General features: G+C 39.2%; 1 protein-coding gene across 4 annotated transcripts in view; it reads left to right on the top strand.

The window, feature by feature from the left end:
* The window catches only part of cdk18 (cyclin dependent kinase 18), a 79024-nt gene that overhangs the window by 5074 nt on the left and 50652 nt on the right, over positions 1-23298 (top strand). For 2 of the 4 annotated variants that reach the window (XM_023292035.3, XM_055010872.1), the window contains exon 1: positions 19704-20070. The exons of 1 other annotated variant lie outside the window; for it this stretch is intronic. The gene's annotated coding sequence lies outside the window, so the exon portion shown is untranslated. Of the gene's footprint in view, positions 1-19703; positions 20075-23298 lie in introns of those variants that run through there. One more of the 4 variants, XM_023292034.3, reaches the window with a different exon arrangement.

The raw sequence follows: 23298 nt of genomic DNA, 5'->3' as shown, positions 1-23298 counted from the left end.
CTTTTTCAGGTTGTTACCTGGAGCTTTTCAATCAGTCTACAAGCTGTTTCCATCACGGACTGTACATTATGAGTAACATACATGTCTGCTCCCCTTAAATGAAACACAACTATGTCTGAAGTGGCAATCTCATCGCTGGTAAATTAATTTGCAGTCAGAGTCCCAGTAGTCGCAGTAATTGAGTGTCCCTGGAGATGTGATATCAAGATCCTGCCTCCTGTCCGACTCACAAAACCGATCTGTGGGGGAAAGCAGCTGATATGTGGCTTGCTAGCAAGATAACTAGCAGACAGTAGTCTTCTCTATTTAGAAAATGATTCATATACAGCAAGTGTCCAGTCAGGTTTGCTGCAGCTGGACTAAATGAATTCTCCAAACCTGCTCACTACTTTATACTCTCTGGTTGGAAATTACATCACCAGCTCTCCATAACAGCAGCCATGTGACTTCACTTTAGCTTCACTTTTGTACAGCGGGAGAAAGTGACGATGCATCTTTGTATTACAGCCTCTGTTTCCTGCAAACAGAGGTGTGTTTGGATCCATTATCCTGTTCAGCTACGAAAGGGGAGAAAAAAAGCCTACGGTTTGGCAATACAGGTCAAAAAGATCAAATGTTTAATTTCAGTCACTATTAACAAGTATTGACCATCTTTAATAATGTAGATACTTTATAAATATTATATATTATAAAGGCCAAGAGAAAAATGTTGCATTTAAATTAAACCATGTCACAACATTCTCAACATTTGTCTTTTGTAATCGAACTTTGCTTTTTAGTTTTTATATTTTCATGGCAGATTGCACTTGATGCATTTAACTGAAACTAATTAATATTCTATTACACTTTTTTTTTTTTTTTTAAATTGCATTGATGGAGTATTGAATTTTTATGTTGCTATTACTTCAGACCAGGGTATTTGGCAAGAAGACAAGCATATAGTCTGACTGTAGTATGAAGTGCTACAGAGTTGTATGGTGTCCTCCACTGTGCACAGTAAGTGATGCACTTGAGGCATAATTGCAGAGGTATTTGGAGGCCACCCAGGAGAATATCGATTTCATGTTACTCACTCTTTGCTATAACTTTCTTGCAGTGAACAGATGTGCACTGTGTTCATGCTAGCAGATTCCCTCTATTTTCAGATGTGAACCCCTTAAACAGGGAGTCCCATGTCTCCATATTTAGTTGCCTGTCTGGCTGTTTCATTCTGTGATGACCTATTGACACAGGGCTTGTGTTGTGTGCTACAATAAATTACATTAACAGAGCATTTTGAGGGGCCACTTGAGCAGAACAGAGCTAGACTGTGTGTTTCCACCAAACAAAGAGCATTGGAAACCCATAATTTAATTTAGTAGGACTTGAAGCACACAGTGGTATAGTGATGGCGTCATCAGCGGGAAATCTTATTTAAAAGGTAAAATAGTCAATTTGTCTTGCACATACCCATCTACGTCTGCACAATGTCCATAGGGGGTTCATGGGAAAAAAAATAAGAAGGTTAATTGTTGTGGTGATGCAACACCTCCAGAAATGGGTGGAAATGTGGCTTACATAGATGGGATTTTGGTTTAGTGGTTTCAGAACAAATGGAAGGTAACTGTATCAGTAAAGATCATGCCTTCATGATGTATAAAATACAGCAGCATTACATAATGCTGTGTTACTGTCTAAGCCTAGCTGATGGAGTGGATCAATGTGGTCTTGATAACGTGGTAAGTTGAGCTGAGAAAATGTGTCTGTTCTATAATAATCTGGTGGAATGGACATGGTAAAGGGATCTTTTTTGGAAGTTTTTTAGTTATTTAAGGAAAAGTTGGAATTGAGTTGGCAGGTTCGTCAATAGCTCCCCAAAAGTATGGTTTCTGTTCTTCTCATTCTTTTTTTTATATACTCTAGGATAGTGGTTGCCTCCCTGACAACAGTCATCCCCCTGTAGCTGTTTCACCACAGCTGAGCCTCCGTCTCTTCTGTGTTTTTTCTTCTTCTTCCCTCCCACCCACAACTACAGCAGGCACCTGTCTTTGAAAGACATGAGTCCAAATGTGCCCCACATCAAGAAAGCTCTCGTTCTCTGAGTGTGGATGGTGGTAATTAGGCTCAGCTAGTCTAATTATTGTCAAACCTCCCCAGCGAGGTAGAGCCTTGAACAAACCACGCAGCCTGTTACTGCTGCATCAGCCAGCACTCGAAAACACATCCAGCCATCTGTGGGAAGCAGCAGTTAATAAATATTCTTTTGTGGAGAAAAGAAAAGGCTAATTATTATCGTTTTTGAGTTGAACATGTCAAATAGTTCTAAGAGCAACACAAAGATGGCTTACATGTTCAGTTAGCGAATAGAAGAATCTATCTTTATGTGAAAGGTCTTCTCTGAGTTTTACAAAAGGTTAAATTGAACCAAGTTTGCACTAAAGTTTTTGAGTTAATTAGTTAATTCAAACCCTTGTCAGGTGTGGATTTAAAGGACTTTGATCAGACAGCACTCCTTTGACCAGTGACTATCAAACCAACTTAAAATGCAGCTTTATTTTAATGACACGATGCCACAAATGACAAGGGAAAGATAAGAACCAGCTGTTGGCCTTCTGAATGCTGACATGTTGGTTACTGTCATAGCCAGGCATTTTAATTGCCACATTTCTGCCATTTTTTTTTGTTGTGGAAATCCTTTCAGGCTTCAGACAATCTGCCACATGACCTTAGATGTTTCCATGTCACCCCTCAAACACAGAATCACATCCAGCTTGTCCATCTTCAGAATCATTTGTGATTTGTTCTAGAAGCTATTGGTAACATTGTTGGTCTGTACAACTAGAGATATCTGCTCAAACAATGAAGGAAGCTGGATTTATTGTCATCCACACCAAAGCTAAGATCTAACACTAAAATAATGTATCCTAACCGGCTCCAGTGGTCCAACCATTTAGTTTTGGAGGATGGTTCTTTTCACTGATTAATCTTATTTTCAGTTGCATATAGCAAATGAAGACAGTGTTTCAGGCATTTTACATGCCTCTAGATTTTCTGTAGTAAGACTGTTAGGGTGATTAACCTTTTAAGAACATGATTTTTACAGATTCTTAGTCAACAGGGGCAATATATAGCACTATTTCTTTTCTAAAGGCTACAGTTTCTGTGAAATTCTAGTGGCAGCTCGGATGATCTCTTCAGTATTGACTTTATCTCCAAACTTAGTGTCGATGTGCTGCAAAAATATATCCCCTGCTTTCCCTGTCCAATGACAAAAACTATTCCCAAAAATATTCTTCACCCCTTCTGAGAGTCTTTCAGGAAGAGTTGACTCAATGACGCTTTTTGTCGTGTTTTTAGAACCTGATTAATTTAACAGAAGTATAAAAATTCTGCACATATAGTTGCTCAGTTGGTTTCCAGAAAATAGATGGCAACCCAAACTGGGGACCATGACAAAAAAACAGATGAAAGAAACTACCTTAGTGTGATTTTTATTTCCAAGCCAGTAATAATTCTGCTGAAAGCACCAACCTTGTGGTAACTGGATAAGCCACTTTACCACCCCTTTGTGTTTACACAACTATAAACACAATTACATTTTTTGCTGTGTATATGTAGTATCTTGAAGCTAAGGAATTCAGCATTTTGACATAATAAGGCATGTAAATTCTGCACACAGATAATATTTTTTCCCTAAAAAATATAGATAGAAAACCTGGGGTGCATGCTGACGTTTTTCCAGAAAGACACATCAAAGAAACCACATTTAGTGAGATTTTATTCACGAGTCAGTAATAAATTTGTACTTGTCCACCCCTATGCGTTGTTGAATATTTGCAATAGTTGCTGTAATAAACTCCACAGTCTGTTTTGTTATTGTTGAAGGTGCTGCTAAGTCCTATTTAGCAGCACCTTCAACAATATAACTCAGCACTGCAGGGGAATAGTGTGTATGTTCCCCTGGTGTGCTTCAGAGATAATTATCTGTACTTCATCTGCTTTCTGAAAGCACAAAGGGGAAAGTTCTGTAATGAACTTAATTGACACGCAACTCTAATTACAGAAGTTGTTCCCATGGAGAGAACTCTTGTGCTGCCTGCCTGGCCTCCCACTCCTCCCCATCTCCGTCTCTGTGGTTGACTGCTGTACCAGGACCCAGCAGCTTGTCCTTCTCACTGTCTATCTGTCAGACTTTCCGCTTGGTTTTTCACCAAGATGTCGGCTTTTCCCGCCTCCGCGGAGCCGAACCACTGCTGTCAGAATAAAATCATCATATATGATTTTCTATTTCGTTCTTCACCCCACACATATAGCAGCTTTTTATCTTCGTGTTGTGTCTTATTTGTCATTATAACACATGTATGAGGTTTCCAGTGAGGAAAAATTAACACCAGGTAACAGTGAATCCAAATCATGGCTCCCCTCTTCTCAATATTTACCCACCTCTCTTTGTTCTTTCTCTTTTTGCTGCCATCTGTCTGCACCCAAACACTCAGCATTCTTTCTGTTTTTCACGTGTGTCTTGAAAGCCAGAACTACATTATTCATTACTAACTTGGTGTGAATTATGTGCACATACACAAGCTTAGTTAGGAAAGGCTTTACAGTTTCATTTTAGAGAAGGAAAAAGGGTGAAATTTAAAATTCATTTGATACTGTGATCCTGCATTTGACCTGCAAGACAACTACAAATCTGCAAACTCCTGTTTTGGGTGAAAAGCATGTTAACAACATAAATAGCAGAAATAACATAGAGCAGCGTTTTCATTTATTTTAATGCATGTTTCTGACCACCTGATGAATGTACTCTTATTATTCTCTACCAATTCCTGCAGGAAAAATCTTGCTCTTTAGCTGCTAAGTGCTCCACTGTGTTCACCAACTCATCTCTAATTGTGTCTGTCTCCTGTTGGGTGTAAAACAGGTTGCAAGATGAGTAATTTTTTTTAGGACTTTTATCTTTGAAAACAGCTGGATTCACATAGTAGTTCAGTTTGTGCCTTAGTTTTGGAGTTTCAGTTTGGTGCATTTTTAGCACAGCAGAGTAGTAACACTTCAGTCATTTATATTTATTTATATGTCTCTTACAGTTAAGGGATTCATATACTTTCTAACAAAAAAGATATAAAAAAATGTTTTGCAAACAATAAGTTCAACACATTCATGACAAATTTAAATAGGCAGAATTTAGAGCTGCACAAAGTAAAAGATGCAGCCATCCTGTTTGGGGGGGGGGGGGGGGGGGGAGGATAATTTCAATAAATGGAATGTTTGATTGACTGCAAAGTAATAGAAAAAATGTACGTTTTGGCTACAGGAAGGCCAAATAAACATGTAGTGGGAGTTCACACATCGTACTATTTTCAGAAAATCTGTACTGTGTCTGCCAGGCTTTAAAGGCTATTGGTGCTCGCTAGACACCATCAACAACACTCAAGAATTTTTGTTTTGGGGATGTGAATATGTAGAAATAAAGAAACTTCTAACAGTCATTGTTTTATAATACAAATTTACAAGTTTTATACAGAGCCAAAAATTGTGTACCAAGCGATTTGGAGGAATATATCCATTGTAGCACGTTTGCTTTACAGTGGAAACATTTACGTATTTGGAATTCAGATGCTCAGATATAACAGCAGACATTAAACACACAGTAATGAATGTAACAGAGATTATAAACTGAACCTAGCTATAAATGTCTGTCTTTTTACAGTGTTTTCACAATGACATTTCATATCTAATTCTAAAATACAGAGTGTGGTGTTTTCATAGATGTGGTACTGCAGCAGGACTACACATTTTACCTTGCATTTGATATCATAGTTTCTAAAAACGTAATCGTTTCTTGAGGTGAACAATGCTTCTCCTTCAGTGGCCCCATACAGGCTGCAGTCTGTCAGAATAGTGGACATGAAACCCCAGGATTCTCAAAAATCCATCCTATAGTTAGGTCATTTGATCTTATTTGGCAGCTTTGCAGATTGAACCAGGAATAAAGACACAACCTCTTCAAAGAGCACACCTTTGCCACTTTAATTGTACCTTGAGCCGTGGCAAATGGCAGAGATGCAGAGCTGCTGAAAATATCCCAGCTGTGTGCTTTGGAGGTGGTGCAGCTATTGAGAGATTAGAGGTCTCAGCAGGGCCGAGAGGCAGGAGGAGGTGTATTTATCCTCCTGCTGAGAGCCGAGCTACTCTGCAGAGAGGCATCTCTCACTGCGCCGTTCAATCCAAGGGGGGAAACTCCTCCATCTGCTTCCCTGCAAGGAAAATCTCATTTGGCTGATTAAGACGACCTCCTGATCCTAGCAGCCTGTGAGTTTAATGTCATGTGTGTGTGTCCTCTCTCTGCAGTCGTATGGAGACAGTGGTTGTGTAAGAGGTTGCAATTAAAATGGCAAAATGCACATAAAGCACATGCTGTGTCTTTACAGCAGCGAGGACATGGGAATACCCTGTACTTTGCTGTTAATTATTGAAAGGCCATCTGACATGCTGCTATTTTCTGCTATAGCATTAGCACGTGTGTGTGCTTGTGTGTGTTCCCAGTGATGACAGTCTTCAGATTATAAAACTAGTGCTAACAAAGAAAATATTCTTACTGCTGTAAAGACCAAAGCTAAAGACTGAATTGATTAAGTATCCAGTTATTCCTGTCTAGTGTTCGGGTGTTAACAATTAAAAAGTCTGTCAGTTTCACTGTTGCACTGGCTGAAATGTTCCTTCATTACTAACCTATCTGTGGCGTTAACCTCCACATCCAACCTGACCTGAAGGCTGGACTGCAAAGTGAGATGATTGGTCTAATGAGGTATGTGGAGCCTAAAGTCTTTTGATTTAATCTGCTATATCACCATGTCAGCTTATGCTGCTCAGCTAGCCTGTGCAGGAGACGGTTATGTTCAACGTTTAAGATTTAAATCGGCTGTCAGAAACAACTCTCGTTTCGTTAATGGAATATGTTATATCTGTAAACCTGTGTGAGCTGTATGTTAGTAAGTTACAGAAGTGTTGTGTTTCCATGGGAACCTATATGTATTCAATGTGTGATGCAGAAAACACAGGTGTCTTTGCTTGGTCCTGATTTGCTGCCAAGTTTATCTTAAACTGCTGGTACTGCAGCTGATGGAACACGGACTAGAAACAAAGCTTGTAAGTTGTTTGGTATTTGTCACAGAGAATTTTTGCTCAGTAGCATTAATTTCACTTCTTGAGTAATTTCCACATGTCCTTCATTATGGCACAGTGTCAGACATAAATGCACCTGTTGAATGTCATGTTTAAGTGAATGAAATTTAACAGCTGTAATGAGCAGCTGTTATGTTGGAAATAAGTAGCTGAGTGATAAATATATTAACTTACATGATTAACAGTTTTCTGTCAATAGTCTTGTCTTGAATCATTTACGGTAAAAGCATTTTTTTGTCTAAAGAATTTTTTATATTCCTCATACTGTGTCAATAGAAAGAAATTAACTCCCCTTGGACTTTTTCCACTTTTAATGCTTTTCTACACGTATGGTAAATTCAATTAGGCTTTTTTGACAATAATTTACAGAAAATACGATTGCATGTCAAAGCAAAAACAGATGTTGAATAATTAAAAATAAAAAATGCAAAAAAAATGTTACTACATAAGAATTCCCCACCTTTAAAGTGATTCAACCAAATTGCGCTCGAAGTCATGCAGTCAGTAAAATGGAGATCATCTGAGTGTGTTGAATGTGTTTAAAATTAAAATCCGGAAGGTCCAGTCACTGCTGAATCAGTACCCATGGATATAACTGCACCATGACGACAAAAGAACACTGATTATTGATGATAACAAGGTTCCTGAAAAGCATAAGTCAGGAAATGGATGTAAGAAAACCTTCCAAGTCATTGAATATCCCTTGAAATACAGCTAAAGCTGTCATTAGAAATGGAAGGAATAGGGCATGTCTTCTAAAACTGAGTGACTGTGCAAGGAAGAGGCTAGTGAGGGAGCCGACCAAGACACCCATGATTCCTCTGAAGGAGTTAAAGCTTCAGCAGCTGAGATAAGAGAGACTGTATATACAATGATTAATTCCCTGGTTGCTCAAAAACCTGGAGCACAACCTGTGACAGTCTGCAAGCAAACAGTGACTTGGGAGAAGATTTGTATCAACATAGGCTCAATGCTGTAGTTACTTTTTACACTTTTTACTAACTGACATTAATTGGTGGAAATCTGTTTTCACTTTGACATGAAAGAGTCTTTCTCTTGAGAAGTTCTTGTCAGAAAAACCTAATTAGTTTTTACCACAATTTAGTGTTGAAATGCAATGATATGGGAAAAATTCCAAATGGGGGGTGGATATTTTTTATAGGTACGGTGTCTCTCCATTTTAACAACCTGTTACTCTGACTGAAGAAGTATACACCGATCAGGCATAACATTATGACCACCTGCCTAATATTGTGTTGGTTTATGTCATCAAAAATGCTCTGAACCATTGGGCCTGGACCAGAGGACCTCTCAGGGTGTCCTATGGGGTCTGGCAGCAGGACGGTGGCAGTGGATCCTTTGGGTTCTCTGGGTTGTGCAGCGGGGCGTCTGGGAATCAAACTTGTTCCACTGCATCCTGTTGATCAGAATGAGGTCTAGGAAGTTTGGAGGTCAAATCAACATCTTGGGACATTGTCATGTTCCCCAAGATGTTCCTGATTGTTTGCTGTTTTTGCGATGTGGTGGGGTGAATTTTCCTGTGGGGGTAAGCAGATGACATTTGGGATTGGCATTTGCTTGTTGTTTGACAGCGTTTATTTGGGTGTCTATGTCTCATCAACATGGACGGCAAAATCCAAGATTTTTCAACAGGACACAACAGAGCACCAAATGTTCAGTGTTATTCACTTCACCTGTCAGTGGCCATAATGTCGTGGCTGATTGGTATATAATGGCCATTTTGTGCAAAATAAAGTCAAATGATGCATCCAACGTCCCCTTTTATGTGAGTGAACTCGGAGACTGGTAAAGAAAATCTGGTTAATGAAGAAAATTGCTGATCACACTTGTAATAACTGTTATCTCTGATGGGAGCGTTTGGGTTTTACTGCGAAAGTTTGCACAAAGAAAGCCTGACTTTGCCACCAGTGACACCAATGAAACAAGACCATATACCAATATAATCCCAATGGCTTAGTAAAACAAGCCATGACACACAAGGAGAGAGTATTTTAAAATAAAACGGGCCACAAACTAAACTAAACCAGAACATAATTCAGCGATAATGTCACCACCAATGACCCTTTTGACATACAGGTTGTCACGCTATAATATACATATATTATAAATTATATTTGCATGATGTTGAGTGATGTTTGGTTGCAGATAAGAACTCCATGTGTCCATAATTATGTATTTATTTTTCTTATCTTTGTTGGCTTGCTTCTGTACTTTCCCTGTGACAGATTTTATCAGATCTTTTTTTCATTGTACAAAGCAAACACACCAATTACTACATGCAGAAAGAAAAAAAAAAGTGTTGCCATTTCTTTCATCACAGCAATGCATGCCTCCAGTAATAGGATGTTGGTTACCTGCTGTTTTTTTCCCAAAAATATCCATGGGTCATATGTCTCATTTAGCAATAAATGCTAATAAGCTGGAACTGCTGCAAAGCGGTAAATGATTCCACTGAGCATGATCCTGAAGAGCAATGTTTTGTTTTGATCTTGCAGACATCGTTTCTGCAGATTTTTCCCTTCGACAGCCACTCTGGAGGTGGGTTTTATCAGCAAAGCTTCCCACAGGCGATGTAGTCAGTGTATTGCACTTTGAAGATTTAGTTTGTTTATGGAATTAAAAAAAAACAAAAAAAACAAAACAAAAAACAATAATGATGATGTTTATTTTCTCCACGTCTGCAACTGTGAGCATTCAAACCAGGCTCACATGGAGGGAACGGAAAGAGAGGGAGCGCTCCATGTATACTCATCAAATATGAAACAGCCTCCTTAGTGTCAGCAGCTCCCCAGGATAGATTTTAATTTTCTCTAATGCTATGTGCTTGTACACCACCTCTGCCTTTCTATGTGTGTGTGTGTGTGTGTGTGTGTGTGGTTGAATTAGAGAGAGAGAGAAACTCGCCCTGTACTGAAGGACAAGGGCAATCTAATCACACTGAGGAATGTTCCAGGGCTGGCTGCTGGCTTTACCCTTTTCATTGTGCAAGTGTGTGTTTGTGCACGTGTCCTCATGAAAGTTCAGATGAGCTCAAACCACAGTTATGATTGTGATTTTTCCTTTGTCTGTTCATTACAGTCTAAGCACGTATGCACGCTAAAAAACACTTCACTGCACTGGTTTGCTATCGCACCTGAAGCCAAAACCTACCAACTATCAGGTGTTGATATGGTTCCATTAGTCAGTGTAAATCAGAGCAGATGTTTGTCTGATAGTCGCCATTACTGGCTTTTATTTTGTGAGTTTCGTGACGTCATAATTACTAGATAAGATAAACATGCGTTCGGTGAAGTGAAGCATGTGTGACTTTGTTAGTCATCAGTTTAAAAAGTGGGTTTTGATTTTGCCCTCACGTGTGGGTGTGTGTGTGTGTGCGTGCGTGTGTGTGTGTGATAATTCAGAATGACAGATCAACAACACGGTCCAGTGAATGGCTCACATGTCAGTCCTTGTGACTTCCTGTTTACAACTCATGAATGGTTTGGAATAATTCGGTTCAAGCGCATTTTTAAGGTCAATTCATGCTTTTAGCAAGGGACTTCAAGGGTGCACATGAATGTCGTTATCAACCCAAAGTCCGGGAGGGTCCGATTAGATCCTTCTGTAGGGGGGTTAGTGTGAAGCCAAAATTTGTGACCGTGTGGACCATCCACACAAAACAAATGGTTGCTATAAGGAGAGAACGTGGACGGAGACACTCCACCATCCATGCCTTTATAACTCATTGTTAAAAGAGTCGTAACTGAAGTAGCAAGACTTTGGAGGTGATTTGATTTGTACTCGTTGGAACCCAAACACAGGAAAGTTCTAAATTGTCCTTAAATCCTGTTCTTCTTGATCTGTAACCAGCTGCTGCAGTATAATCTGATAAAACATCCATGGGACCCTTGTCTGCTTTTCTGTCTTAGGTACAGTTTGCTTCCTCCACTGAAAATCTGCCACCCACCTAACCCCTGTCAGTGGAGAATCTCCCTCTGTAGTCCTCACTGTATTCTGCTCCCACTTACTTCATTGAGTAAACCTGTTCCTGAGGTTCAGACAGCAATTATAGAATCAGGTGTTTTTGCCTTGAGTTGGATCCGAGTTGTGACAGACTACACTTTGGTGCCTGATGAATCCCAGATTTTTGTCTATCATGGCCTGCATGGCTTCACTGGGAGGAATGTGCCATAGAACAACTAAAGAAAACAGAAGTGCAAATGAACAATGGCATCTGAAGCAGTGTTCCAAACACACAGTGTGGTTTGTCTGTCCTTTAAACCAGCGGTCCCCAGCCACCGGGTCATTTGGTACCGGGCAGCACAAAAAGAATAAAAACGTTTAGTTTTTCATTTTGTTTCCCGCGCAGTCTGCAGGGTGTTTCATTTTGAAAAATGACTAGATCGTCTTCCTATCGCTTCCATCTGTGCTTGTTTCCTGCACTTGACTTGACGATAAATGAAGCCGTCTAACTAAACATCTGTCAAAATTAATAAAGAGAAAATGTTCTCTCCATCGTTTCTTTGAAAGAGAACAGATGCTAAAACAGAGGAAAAAGTAAATACATATTCAGTTTGTTTAGGACGCTTTAAAAAAAAAAAAAACATTTTGAAATGGTTATTATTTGTTGTGTGTGTGTGTGGTGATCAGTCCATAGAAAATTGTCTTGCTTGAAACCAGTCCGTGGTGCAACAAAGGTTGGAGAAGGCTGCTTTAAGCCACCTGTCCAAGTGTTAAATAATTCTTGTTCCTATTGGTTAACATCATGGACACACAAGACAAAACCTCCTCTATGTGATACATCTTCCTGTGAACAGAGGAGGCCAGGATTTGGACTGAAGGACACAACTTTCAGACATAACCTCAAAATGTTACTTTCTGACGCATTACTGAGTGGGAGCAAGTGTCTCAGGAACAACCACATAGGAAGATAATAGTAAACACCTGGTCTGAGGCCTTGGTCTGATAATGAACAAACCTCCTCAGACCTGTTGATCTTTCTTCATTGTTATTCAGAAAAATGAAAACAAATCAGATTTTACCTTCCAAGACTGTTATTAACAGTTTATTTCTTAAAGAATAGCTCCTTAACAGAACAATCCCTGCTGTGAATTCAGGAGTATCTACTGTATATTCTGCTGTAGTGTGAGTGATATGTTACATATGCTAGGATGACAAGTGTTTTTTCTCTTCATTTGAATAGTTAATCATGTTTAGTCTCCTGATGTAAATGATATATTGTTACAAGAACCCCTATTGGTCTTCTCTTTTCATACTCCAGAATCCTTCAACCTAGCTATTGATATGGTAATATGATGGTTGTAGTCATTCATTTATTTAGCAATCAGACTATAGAATTCATAGTTTATTGTATTTTATTCAGTCTATTTGTAATTCTGACCTTTTGGTTCAGTCTATTTTCCTTCAATCGAAGGTGGTGCCCTGATTTTCAATGAGCGATTTATGGAGATTAATTTAATAACCTGGTAACACGGTTGCACCTGCATCCATCTTCGCATCACCTCATTTACTGAAGAGTTATTTTTAATCTCCAAAGATCAATTCATTAACTTTAGCTGTTAATGATTTAATTACTCATTACCATTTATATTTTGGTAGTAGATGAATAAAGATTATCATTAGGGCAAAGTTTTGTCCTGTGTATCTTTGGAATAGAAAGTGAAGGTCTTGGAACTTCTGGTTAGTTGACATCAAACAGGCATCTGTATCCTCAACAAATCCCCCAGGTGAGTAATTAAAACTAGGCTTTGACACAAGATGTACCAGTCCAACATGGTGCTATTCTTTGGTGGTATAAATATGCAGTAAACCATTCAACAGATCTGACGACATTCGTTGCTTTGGCTTGTCTCGTAGTTTAGTTGTTGTGACAGCAGCAAACGTCTGTTCATTAGTGATTTATCCAGTCAGAAATTCAGAGGTCTCACTGGAGATCTGAGGTCTCATTGTTTATTCTTCCCTTCAGTCTGACTTTGTAAGGCCAGAAGAGTTAAGAGTCATTTGCTCTTTTGAAACTACTCAGAGTTGTTTTTATCTGACAGACAGATTGAGAATCTAAAATGACTGGACAAAAGAGATATGATGACAACATTTAGATTGATCTTCTACATGGACTTGTTTTCACAGGGGACTTATGCGCCAATAAAATATTTACATCCAAATTATCATTCAAGATAGTTCAGTGTAGTTCTGGAAAAAGCACTTAGGTTCTCTATATAAGTAGAAGTATTTTACAGCCTTGTAAAAATACATTGCAGCTTAAAGTGCTGTATGAAAAGGTATGTATGAAAAGGAAAATGTATCTAAAGTATTCCAACTTAAAGTGCTTCTTCTGCAGACATATGGCCCCTGACAGTGATGTTAATACACAATGAGTTTAGTACTAATGCATTAATTAGTAAGTAAATTTTACAGTTGCAGCTACTTTTAACTGGCCAAAATAAATCTGGCAGGTTATGAGATGATTAGTGAGAGAGAAAATAAGTAAAAAAAAAAATGACCGAGTTATACAAATTTGACTAGATTTTGCACCCATCCCTCCCTTTATTGTAAAAATGCTGGACAATTTAGCTCTTTGGGCCGAATACAGCTGTTGAAATGAAGCCATGTGATTGGTTTAAAGGGGTCCCAGTTAGACAAAGTGTCTTTGTGTGGGATTCTGAACTGAAAATGTTAGAAGTAACTGGTTTTAATCAAGCAGCAACTACATACTTGCAACTTACTTGACATTGCATGTATCTTCTGCCTCTGTCTGGAATATGCATCAAATTCAGACGTAATACTGAGCAGAACATACTGCTTCTAACTACAACTGAAATATTGGAACAGTGTAGGACATTTATGGAACTGCTATGGGAGTACTCTGACATTATATTACCCATAAACAGCAGAAGGTTCAGAAACAGCATCAGCTTCTTTAAAGAACCTCATTGTGGCAGAGAATTGTCTTTAAATTAACCAACTCACAACACTGATATATGTTACTTATGGCAGGCGAACTCAGTGTGTGCACACTGAGTAAAACTGCTAGACGGTCTGAATCACTGCTCCTGTACGCTGGATCATATTCTCATATTGCTGCTACTATTAATCATCGCTCTCGTGAACACACACAACACAGTGCCACCGCTGTTTGTTTTTTTTTTTTTTTTTTATGTAATGCAATCTCTTTGAAATGTCTACGAATGGACTGTGATAGCTGTTGAGTCACCACCACCAGAGTGACTTTTCCTTGCAATCTGGAGGGAGAGAGGTTTCTGTAATGTGTATCTGAGGCAGAGAATGAAAAATCAGAGCAGAGTAGAAGCATTGCAGTGCTAGAGGTCACATTGTTATTGTCTACCAGTAAGGTAGATGAGGAAGGCTTCACATCTGAATCATTCTGATAGTGTCAAACTGAATCTAAATCCATGCAGTCAGAGCGGAAACTTCTCATATAGTAATATATACACTCACCGACCACTTTATTAGGTACAGCTTGCTAGTACTGAGATGGACGTACTCTTGCCTTCAGAACTGCCTTAATTCTTCATGATTGAACAAGGTGATGGAAACATTCCTCAGATATTTTCATCCATCATGACATGATAACATGACATAGTTGATGCAAATTTGTCAGCTGCACATCCATTATGCAAATCTCCCGGTCCACCACATCCTCATGGTGCTCTATTGGATTAAGATGACCGTTGAAGAAAATGACAACAACAAAACACAAACACGTTGTCACGTTCAAGAAACCAGTTTCAGATGACCTGACTTTTGTGACATGGTGCATTATACTGCTGGAAGTAGCATCAGAAGATGGAACTCTGTGGTCATAAAGGGATGGACATGGTTAGAAATAATACTCAGGTAGGCTGTGAAGTTTAAATGATGCTCAGTTGGTACTAAAGGGCCCAAAGTGTACCAACAAAATATCCCCAAACACCATGACACCACTGGCAGCAGCCTGAACCAATGATACAAGACAGGTTGGATCCATGTTTTCATGATGTTTACGCCAATTTCTGACCATTTGTATGTTGCATCAGAAATCAAGACAGGCCAGGCAACATTTTTCCAATCTTTGACTGTCCATTAACATTTCAAGCAGTCGGGCCAATCTCCTCTGACCTCTGGCATCAACGAGGCATTTTTGCCCTGAGAATTGTCACTCAATGGATATTTTCTCTTTTTGGAACCATATTCTGTAAACCCTTGAAATGGTTGTGTGTTAAAAATTCCGGCAGATCAGCAGTTTCTGAAACAGTCAGACAAGGATTTTTGTTTGTTTGTTTGTTTAATTTGAGGATGGCAATACTTCTTACATGTTACAGGTACAGATAATGACTCATAACACAGAGCAGACCTGCTAGGATTAATTTTTAAGACATATTAATTAGCAAAGAACAAGACTAAGAGTCCGAGGTCGTGCTAGTAGCTGTGCACCTATCCTAAATGTTAAGAGCTGTACTTGAGCTAAATATTCACAGTAATAAACAATTTGCAAAGAGTGTAAATACAGTACAGTCAAAACTGTTGAAAAATTGTTAGTTTTGCCGATGCTTGGTCATTAAAGATCTACCATTTATTTGGTATCTGGCCCATATTGACTCATTTTTAGAAATACTAGGTCTATTTCAACAATATTTAACTTGACATTTCAGTCACCAGCAGTTGTCCAAATCCAGGGAATGACCTACCAGTGATAAGATTGTGCAACTAGCTGGAGGCAACTGTCTTAGCAATCTCCACTTGCTGATAACAGAGGGAAGGTTATCTCCCAAATTGATTTTCAGCCATTCCTGATACGGATATCCATCATCTGAAGGGCAATGGAAGACTTCTTGGCTTCTGAACAAGCACCAACAGCACACTTCCACTTCCATCGACAGTAATGCCAAATTTCAAACAGCTTAGAAATACTGAGGAGGTAGAATTTAGTGCTTTTATCCAACAAGAGTTGTCCTATAATCCATCCCATTTTTCAATCTAATTCTTCTATACAGATGGAAATTTTGATAAGGTCTTCCCCTGAAGAACATAAATATGCACAACAACTGTCACAGCAATCCATCCAACAGTTGTTGAGATACTGAAGGTATCAGTGTTGGTGGGAGATAAAAGGTTAGAGGATTGTCGGTGTCATTTGATTGAAATGTGTATAAGAACCATGAATATCTACAGCAAATTTCATGGCATCAGCTGTTTATATGATTGTTATTATTAAGAATATAAATGTGAAAGGAAATCATAGAAATTAAAATTAGTCTTAGTAATTATGGCTGGGCTTGGCTGAAAAGTCCCATGTCAATAGTGTCTAAACTAAACTTTATTCTTTTGTATTTATTTTTGTTTTGTAGAGTGTCTACTTTTGATGCGAATGAGAACACGTTACAGCTTGCCAGGCAGTGAAAAAATCTCATGCTGGTGAGTTATTAAGACCATTTAGAGTGTGTATAATTAGTAGATTTAACACCATCCATTCCCACGATTGTGCGATTTTTGGCAGCGTGCTTTGGATCATTATCATGCTGGAATATTCATCCTTAGTCAAGCTTCAGCAGACTGAGAGTCATCTTGTTAGTCAGTATTTTGATGCATGTACAAACATTTGTGGTTCCATCTATAAACGTTACCTCCCAAACATCTTTTGCACCCGTGCAGCTCCATATCATCAGCATTCCTATCTCCGTGCTTCGCTGTCAGGACTGTGCACTCACTGTGGTGGTCTTGTGTGGATTTATGCCAAACATGTTGAACCCCATCTGAGCCCAACAAATTTATCTTGGCCTTATCTGACAAAAGAATGTGCCCTTTCTATATATTAGGCTTCTTTTCATGTTCATTAGCAAAGCATAAACTTGCAGTCTTGTGCTTTAGAATATGTGAGTGGTTGACCCGGTTATCTGTGGAGAAAAAATTAATAGTATGACTTGTTCTATATCTCCTGACTACTAGTACAACTGTGTTTCTACTGATTCTAAGTTCAGGTGATCTTCTTTTATCTTTTTCAGTCTTTGTGAAGCCTTACATAAAGATTTTAAATTCTTCTGGCCATTGTTGTCTATGTGGAGGAATGATGCAGACATGCAGATAAATATAGCCCAAAGGTCCAAAACTAAGAAGGTTCTGGTGTTTTCACATTATTTTACAACCATGTCCATGCAATTATGTTAAACAAAAATCACACGTGTATTAAATACTATTTCTATCATCACAAGTTTTGCACTGAGTGTCTAATATGGGGCCTTTATTTTTACTGTAGTACTATACTTGTATGTCGTGTTGTCTGCAGTTGTAAATGTCAGTAAATATTTAATTAATTGATTCAGATCCAAATGCCTTACAGCTCTTTTCTAGAAGATCAGAGATGAATTATCTACTAAAGAGCAAAAACAGCAAAACAAATGTCCTGAGGGAATATAATTAGCAACCGATGCCTAATTAGAAAGTGTTAACATACTTTGTCTAATTATTCTGTTTAATGACAGAACAAAGAAATCCAAACTGTTTAATGATGAGCTATTTCCTGACAATTATGGAACCCCTACCTTACAGATTACTTTATGAAACATGTTTCTCCTACTTCTCAGTTCATGGTAATACAAAACCTGTCAGTTCCCACTTTTTTAGTGAAGGCCTCACACTTGAGTCTTAGCTGTCACACCACGGCATCAAAGGAAAGTAAAAATCTAATAGCCACTCTATCAGACCAAAGAATGCTTGTGAATTTTACTCACACTTCAATGCTAAAAGTCCTGTCTTCACTCTCTGTGCTCCTGACAGGATGCCAGCAGAGGTGGCTATTATGATATCTAGTCTGACAGATGTTAGGATCGACTGCTGCACCATGAGTGAGAGATTCAAAGACAGAAACAGAATACTAACATGTAAAATTACATGTCTTTAAACACTCACAGTCTACTCAAACAAGCTACACAATGTTGAACAGGACACATAATAGCTGCATGTCTGTTCCAACTACTCACTGTGTGTTTAATGCTATCAGCACCTGCTTTGTTTGTCTTTTAGTTGTCACACTGTTGGACCTGCTGATGGAAAAATACTCACATCTGTATTCTTCATCCTTCGTTTAGTTCCTCCTTTTATTCTTCTCGCTTTCCATAGACAATAAGTATTTATTCAGCTGTAACAAATAGAGAATATGAGCACCGTTGTGAATATAAGGGTATCTGGGGTAAGATAACAGAGGGCACTGATGAAAGATTTAATGCACCTAATTGACCAAACGGAGACACAAAACAACATAAATATGACAAAAAAAATGACCAAACTGAGACATAAAATGATATGAACAAATCACAAAATTACAAAAAAAAGAACACACGATGACATAAACAAGACACAAATGACCAAACCGAGACACAAAATGACACAAAGAAGTCATAAAATGACAACAACGAAAGAAAGTGACATAAATGAGATACACAATGATCCAAACAAAACACCAAACGATCAAACTGACGCATAAAACAACATAAACAAGACACCGAACGACAGAACTGAGACACAGAACAACATAAACAAGTCATAAAATAACAACAAAACACAAAATGACATAAACGAGACACAAAATGACATAAATAAGACATAACCAACATGAGACACAAAGCAACATAAACAAGACACAAAAGGACAGACACAAGTCACAAAATGACAAAAAAAGAACACAAAACAACATAAACAAAAAACAAAATGATCCAAACAGGACACAAAACAAAATAAAGAAGACGCAAAACAACATAAGCCATAAAATGGCAACAACAAAACACAAAGTGACGTAAACAAGATACAGAATGATCCAAAAACAAGACACAAAACAACATAAACAAGACATACAAAAAATAATGAAACACAAAATGACATAATCAAGACATCCCCTAGATTTAATTTTTAAAGTTCTTTTTTTTTACCCCCATTTCTTTGGTTTTAATAAAACCATGGAGCGTTAATTGCTATGGACATGAACACATATAAAACAAGAGAAATTAGTGCCACCTGTCCCCACTACATGAGTAATACAAGTACACAAAGATATTTACATGCATCCACTCACAATTACATGCATTTGCAGTTTTTACATATTCATTAAAACACAATGAACACGTATATATGCATACATATAGTATGTACACATAAAGACAGGCAGTATGCACACAGAGACATCCAGGCACGTCTACACTTTAAATGCACACGCACACACACACATACACACACATACACACACATACACACACACACACACACACACACACACACACAGACACACACTTGTGCGTACATTTTTTTCTCACACATACAAACGTGCACACATACTTTCACGGATGTTGCCAGTGTGTGTGACAAACCTGTCAACACCAGAGGCTGGTTCAGGAGGAGGATGGAGAGGAGGAGGGTTGTGTTTTGCCTGGTGGTGATTGGCCGTCGCCATACCAACGAGGGAGGGCCGATGTCAGAGATCGGTGGGGGGAGGAGCCGCTGGTTGATTATAAAGCCCTCCTCAGCAGCAGTTTCTCCTCTCCGGAGCTGTCTCCACCGGCTCTCTGTCTCTTTATTTAGTCTTTCCTGTTATCTGGAAGCAGGGAAGGCGCCGTTCAGTGCAGGACAGAGGGAGGGTGGAAGGGTGAGTGTCAGACGGACTCGTGGACCGGTCACCCATTCCACCCCCCGTCTCCCTGCTGCCTCTGATAGAGCTGCACTGCATCTTGTGGATTTATCTCTGCTGCTGCGTTGAGTGGTACCTGCGAGGACGAAGGGAAGCCTGAGCGGAGAGACAGCTCACCCTGACTCCCCCACCTGGCCTCCCACCCTCCATCCATCCATCCATCCATCCATCCATCCATCTGGACTGTGTGTGTGGATGACCTCTGCTCCTCTGTAAGTGAGTAGCTCTCCTGGCTGTCACATCAGCTCACAATTATCATTAAGACATACCAACCTTCAGGCAAAGGGTCAGGAGGTCAGGGGGGAAGGAACACACTGAGGTACATGTTGTGCTTTGAGGACAACATTTTTATCTAATTAGGTTTCCTCATTAGCTCACTGGGCCTCTCAGCGCTCCACTCTGCTAATTGGCCACATCAATTGGTACTTTCCCCCTTGTTTGGTTTTGCAGCTTCGTCTCATTGTTGGTCCTTTCTAGTGCCGTTCGTGTAATGAAATTCAGAGGTTACATCACGGTGCAAAACACCAAACTCATGTGAAGTGTGCCGTGAAATTAAGAGTGCTCACGTTCAAAATCAATGTGCGTTTCTGTCCGGAAGTACTGCCGGTTCTGTGCCTGGTGGAAATCACAAGGTCATACTTGGACGCTGTTTATCCATAATAAGAGAAGTCATTACATAATGTGCAGTAAACAGAGCAGGTAATGATATGATGACAGGTGAGGCAGCATTTTTTCCACAAGGTTTCAGGAACTGTTGCTTCTGCAGTATAAGATGGATGATTTTAAAGCCCTCTTCTCTCTGCACCCACTGACCCACCTACTCATCCACCTCCCTGACGAGCCTCAGGCATTTACATGTAACCTGGCACTGGGGCAGTAGTGATGTCGGAAGAGCCACACTCTAATTCCCATTAATCCATCTGTAGCTGCTGTACACACAGTGCTGTTTACCTATAGGGGCCTGTGGGTGTAACTGGGTGTCTGGTGTGTGTTTGTTGTGTGTGTCTCTGCACAAACCTGCTTCCCTTTTCCATATCACTGTCATACGTCGTTGAATCATGCAGGGTTCAGTCTGCTGTCTCGCTGAAGTGCTATCACAGAAATAACTGACATGCTAACGAGAAGTTACACTTGAAAGTGCTGCGTGTCACACACACCAGGAGGTCTGAACGAAATGTGTGAAGTCATGAATAAAACTGCATTCTGAGTTTTGTGAGGAACCCAATTTTGAAATGATCTGGCATCCATACATTTTGGTAATTATTTTATTATCGCAGCTTTATAGGCGAATGTTTGAATTGAGCATTTAACAACCATTATTCTGAGCAGCAATTGTCCTGTCAGGGCATAGCAACCACAACTAGGCACATCTGTCGAGCTTCAGTTTTGTCACTATGGAGAAGTAAAGTGGTAAATTGTGCGTTACAGCCTCTTATGACGTTAATGTTAGCTGGGTTGGTAGCTTGACACCTACTGTGGTAATGCAGTGACTGAAAAAGGAGGTAATTTGTTTGACTATTCAGTGTTCTTTCTTTGGACTCACTTGTTTTCCCTTCAAGCATATGGTATAAAGCGCTATAGAATAATAATGTCAATGAGGTTCTTCACCCTTTTCCAGAATGTGCGGTTACTGGTTGTTCTTTTAGTGTGGTTACCAGATTAGCATATCTGTTTTGTTTTTCTTTCTCCAGAGTCCTCCCCATGAATAAATAGAACTAAGATGACAAAGGCTGATCAGCAATAGTTTGGTGTGACTAACATGTAATGCGTTTTCATCATAGAATTCAGCATTGTCTGCCTTTTCAGTTAGTAGATCAACATAGCGACATTTCCAAAACAAACACGGCTTGACAAAAGTTGTGATAACAAAAAGACGCCATCGCTGTAGGTCTAATGTAAACCATTTGGTCTTACTGGATTCTGTAAAAAACACAAGATATTCTGCACAATGGAGAAGCAATACCTGACTCAAAAATTCAGTGTTTGGAACTGCAGGCTGTATCTATACAAACCAGTCCCTCCAGAAATATGTGATGTTGCGATTGCGCCAATTCACGCAAATTCAACCAATCTCCACGATTTCTGCGTGACCTTGCAATTTTGTCCAATCACTGCAATTTTTCCGCAATTTTGGCCAGCCTCCCCATGAGTTCCACCAATCACCACTGTGGACTTATGGAAAATGATACACGGAATAATTGATTAAATTGTGGGGGTGTTTCTGAGTCCCATCAATTCCCGCCGCCCGCCACAAATTTAAGTCATGCGATTCGGTATGTACACATGCATAACACACGCCTGTGCTCAGCACAAGGTCAGGGAATGAACAGTCTTGGTGGAGTACTGTGCTCTCTGAGTGCTTTTCTTGTTAAATGACATGACAAGCTGTGAGCGTGTCTGAATGCATGTGTGCCAGGATATTAAATTAACTTAAGCCACTGACAGATATGTCCAAATATGATTCATTCAATAGTAAACTATCATTTTGTGCCTTAAATCTACCAACCACTTCATGTTAAATCGGTATCTAGCTGCTGTTAATTTCCCGCCGTGGTGTGCCAGCTTTTGTGTAAATGTGTTGGAGTGTCTTAAAGAATTAGTTTCGGAATAAATATTGTCAATTATATTGTTGAAACATGTTCTAAATGCTGAAAAGATGCAACTTTTTAGCAATTGTTACTGTCTCCCGCAATTTCATTGTAACAAATAGGCTTAAAACATCACAACTTTTTAGAAAATTCAGGCATTTAAGGCTGCAACAATCTCGAAGAACGCCCGCCAAACCCTGGAGGGACTGACAAATTAATTTGAAAAGTAACGTAAAATATCTGTAGTATGTATACTCACCATTTTGTCCCGCCCTATACTGGTAATATGTGTGGACACTTGTACAATTTTGATAAAAATGATTTGTTATGATTCATAGCATTAAAATTATTATGTTACACAGGAGACATGCTTTAGTTCTCTATTTACATCTAGTCGTGGATGTTCTGTTTCCACGGAGATGCAGGACTTTATGTTGTAGTGAAAAATTAGCCCACAGTGAGTAACAATGACACAAGAGTAAAAAAACTACATTCAGAAACTGCTTGGAGTTCACACGGTTATGTCCGACTTTCATACGTTTTTGCTTTGTTTTATCCGTTGCTGATCACTAGTTTCCCAGTCTAATGCAGCACAATAGTTCTACTGTTTCTCCTGCCACTTTTTATTCAGGCTCAATCCAAACCTGAAGTTTTATGGAAAGCTAAAATACTGCTCCAAATTTAATCCAAAACCTGATTTCAGGATCTGTTGGGTTTGAGACGGGTTGTAAAAGTACATTAGAGTTTTGTCTAATGTTAGCAGCTCAGTCAGGCTAAAGTTTTGCTGAGGATCACGTTAGTTTCTCAGACTCCAGTTTGTCACGTCCTAATTCATGTTACCAACAGTCTCCA

Source organism: Amphiprion ocellaris, chromosome 5 (genome assembly GCF_022539595.1).
Source record: "Amphiprion ocellaris isolate individual 3 ecotype Okinawa chromosome 5, ASM2253959v1, whole genome shotgun sequence".
NCBI classification, from domain to species: domain Eukaryota; kingdom Metazoa; phylum Chordata; class Actinopteri; family Pomacentridae; genus Amphiprion; species Amphiprion ocellaris.
The sequence above is the reverse complement of the archived record's forward strand: the minus strand, read 5'-3'. Positions and strand labels throughout refer to the sequence as shown.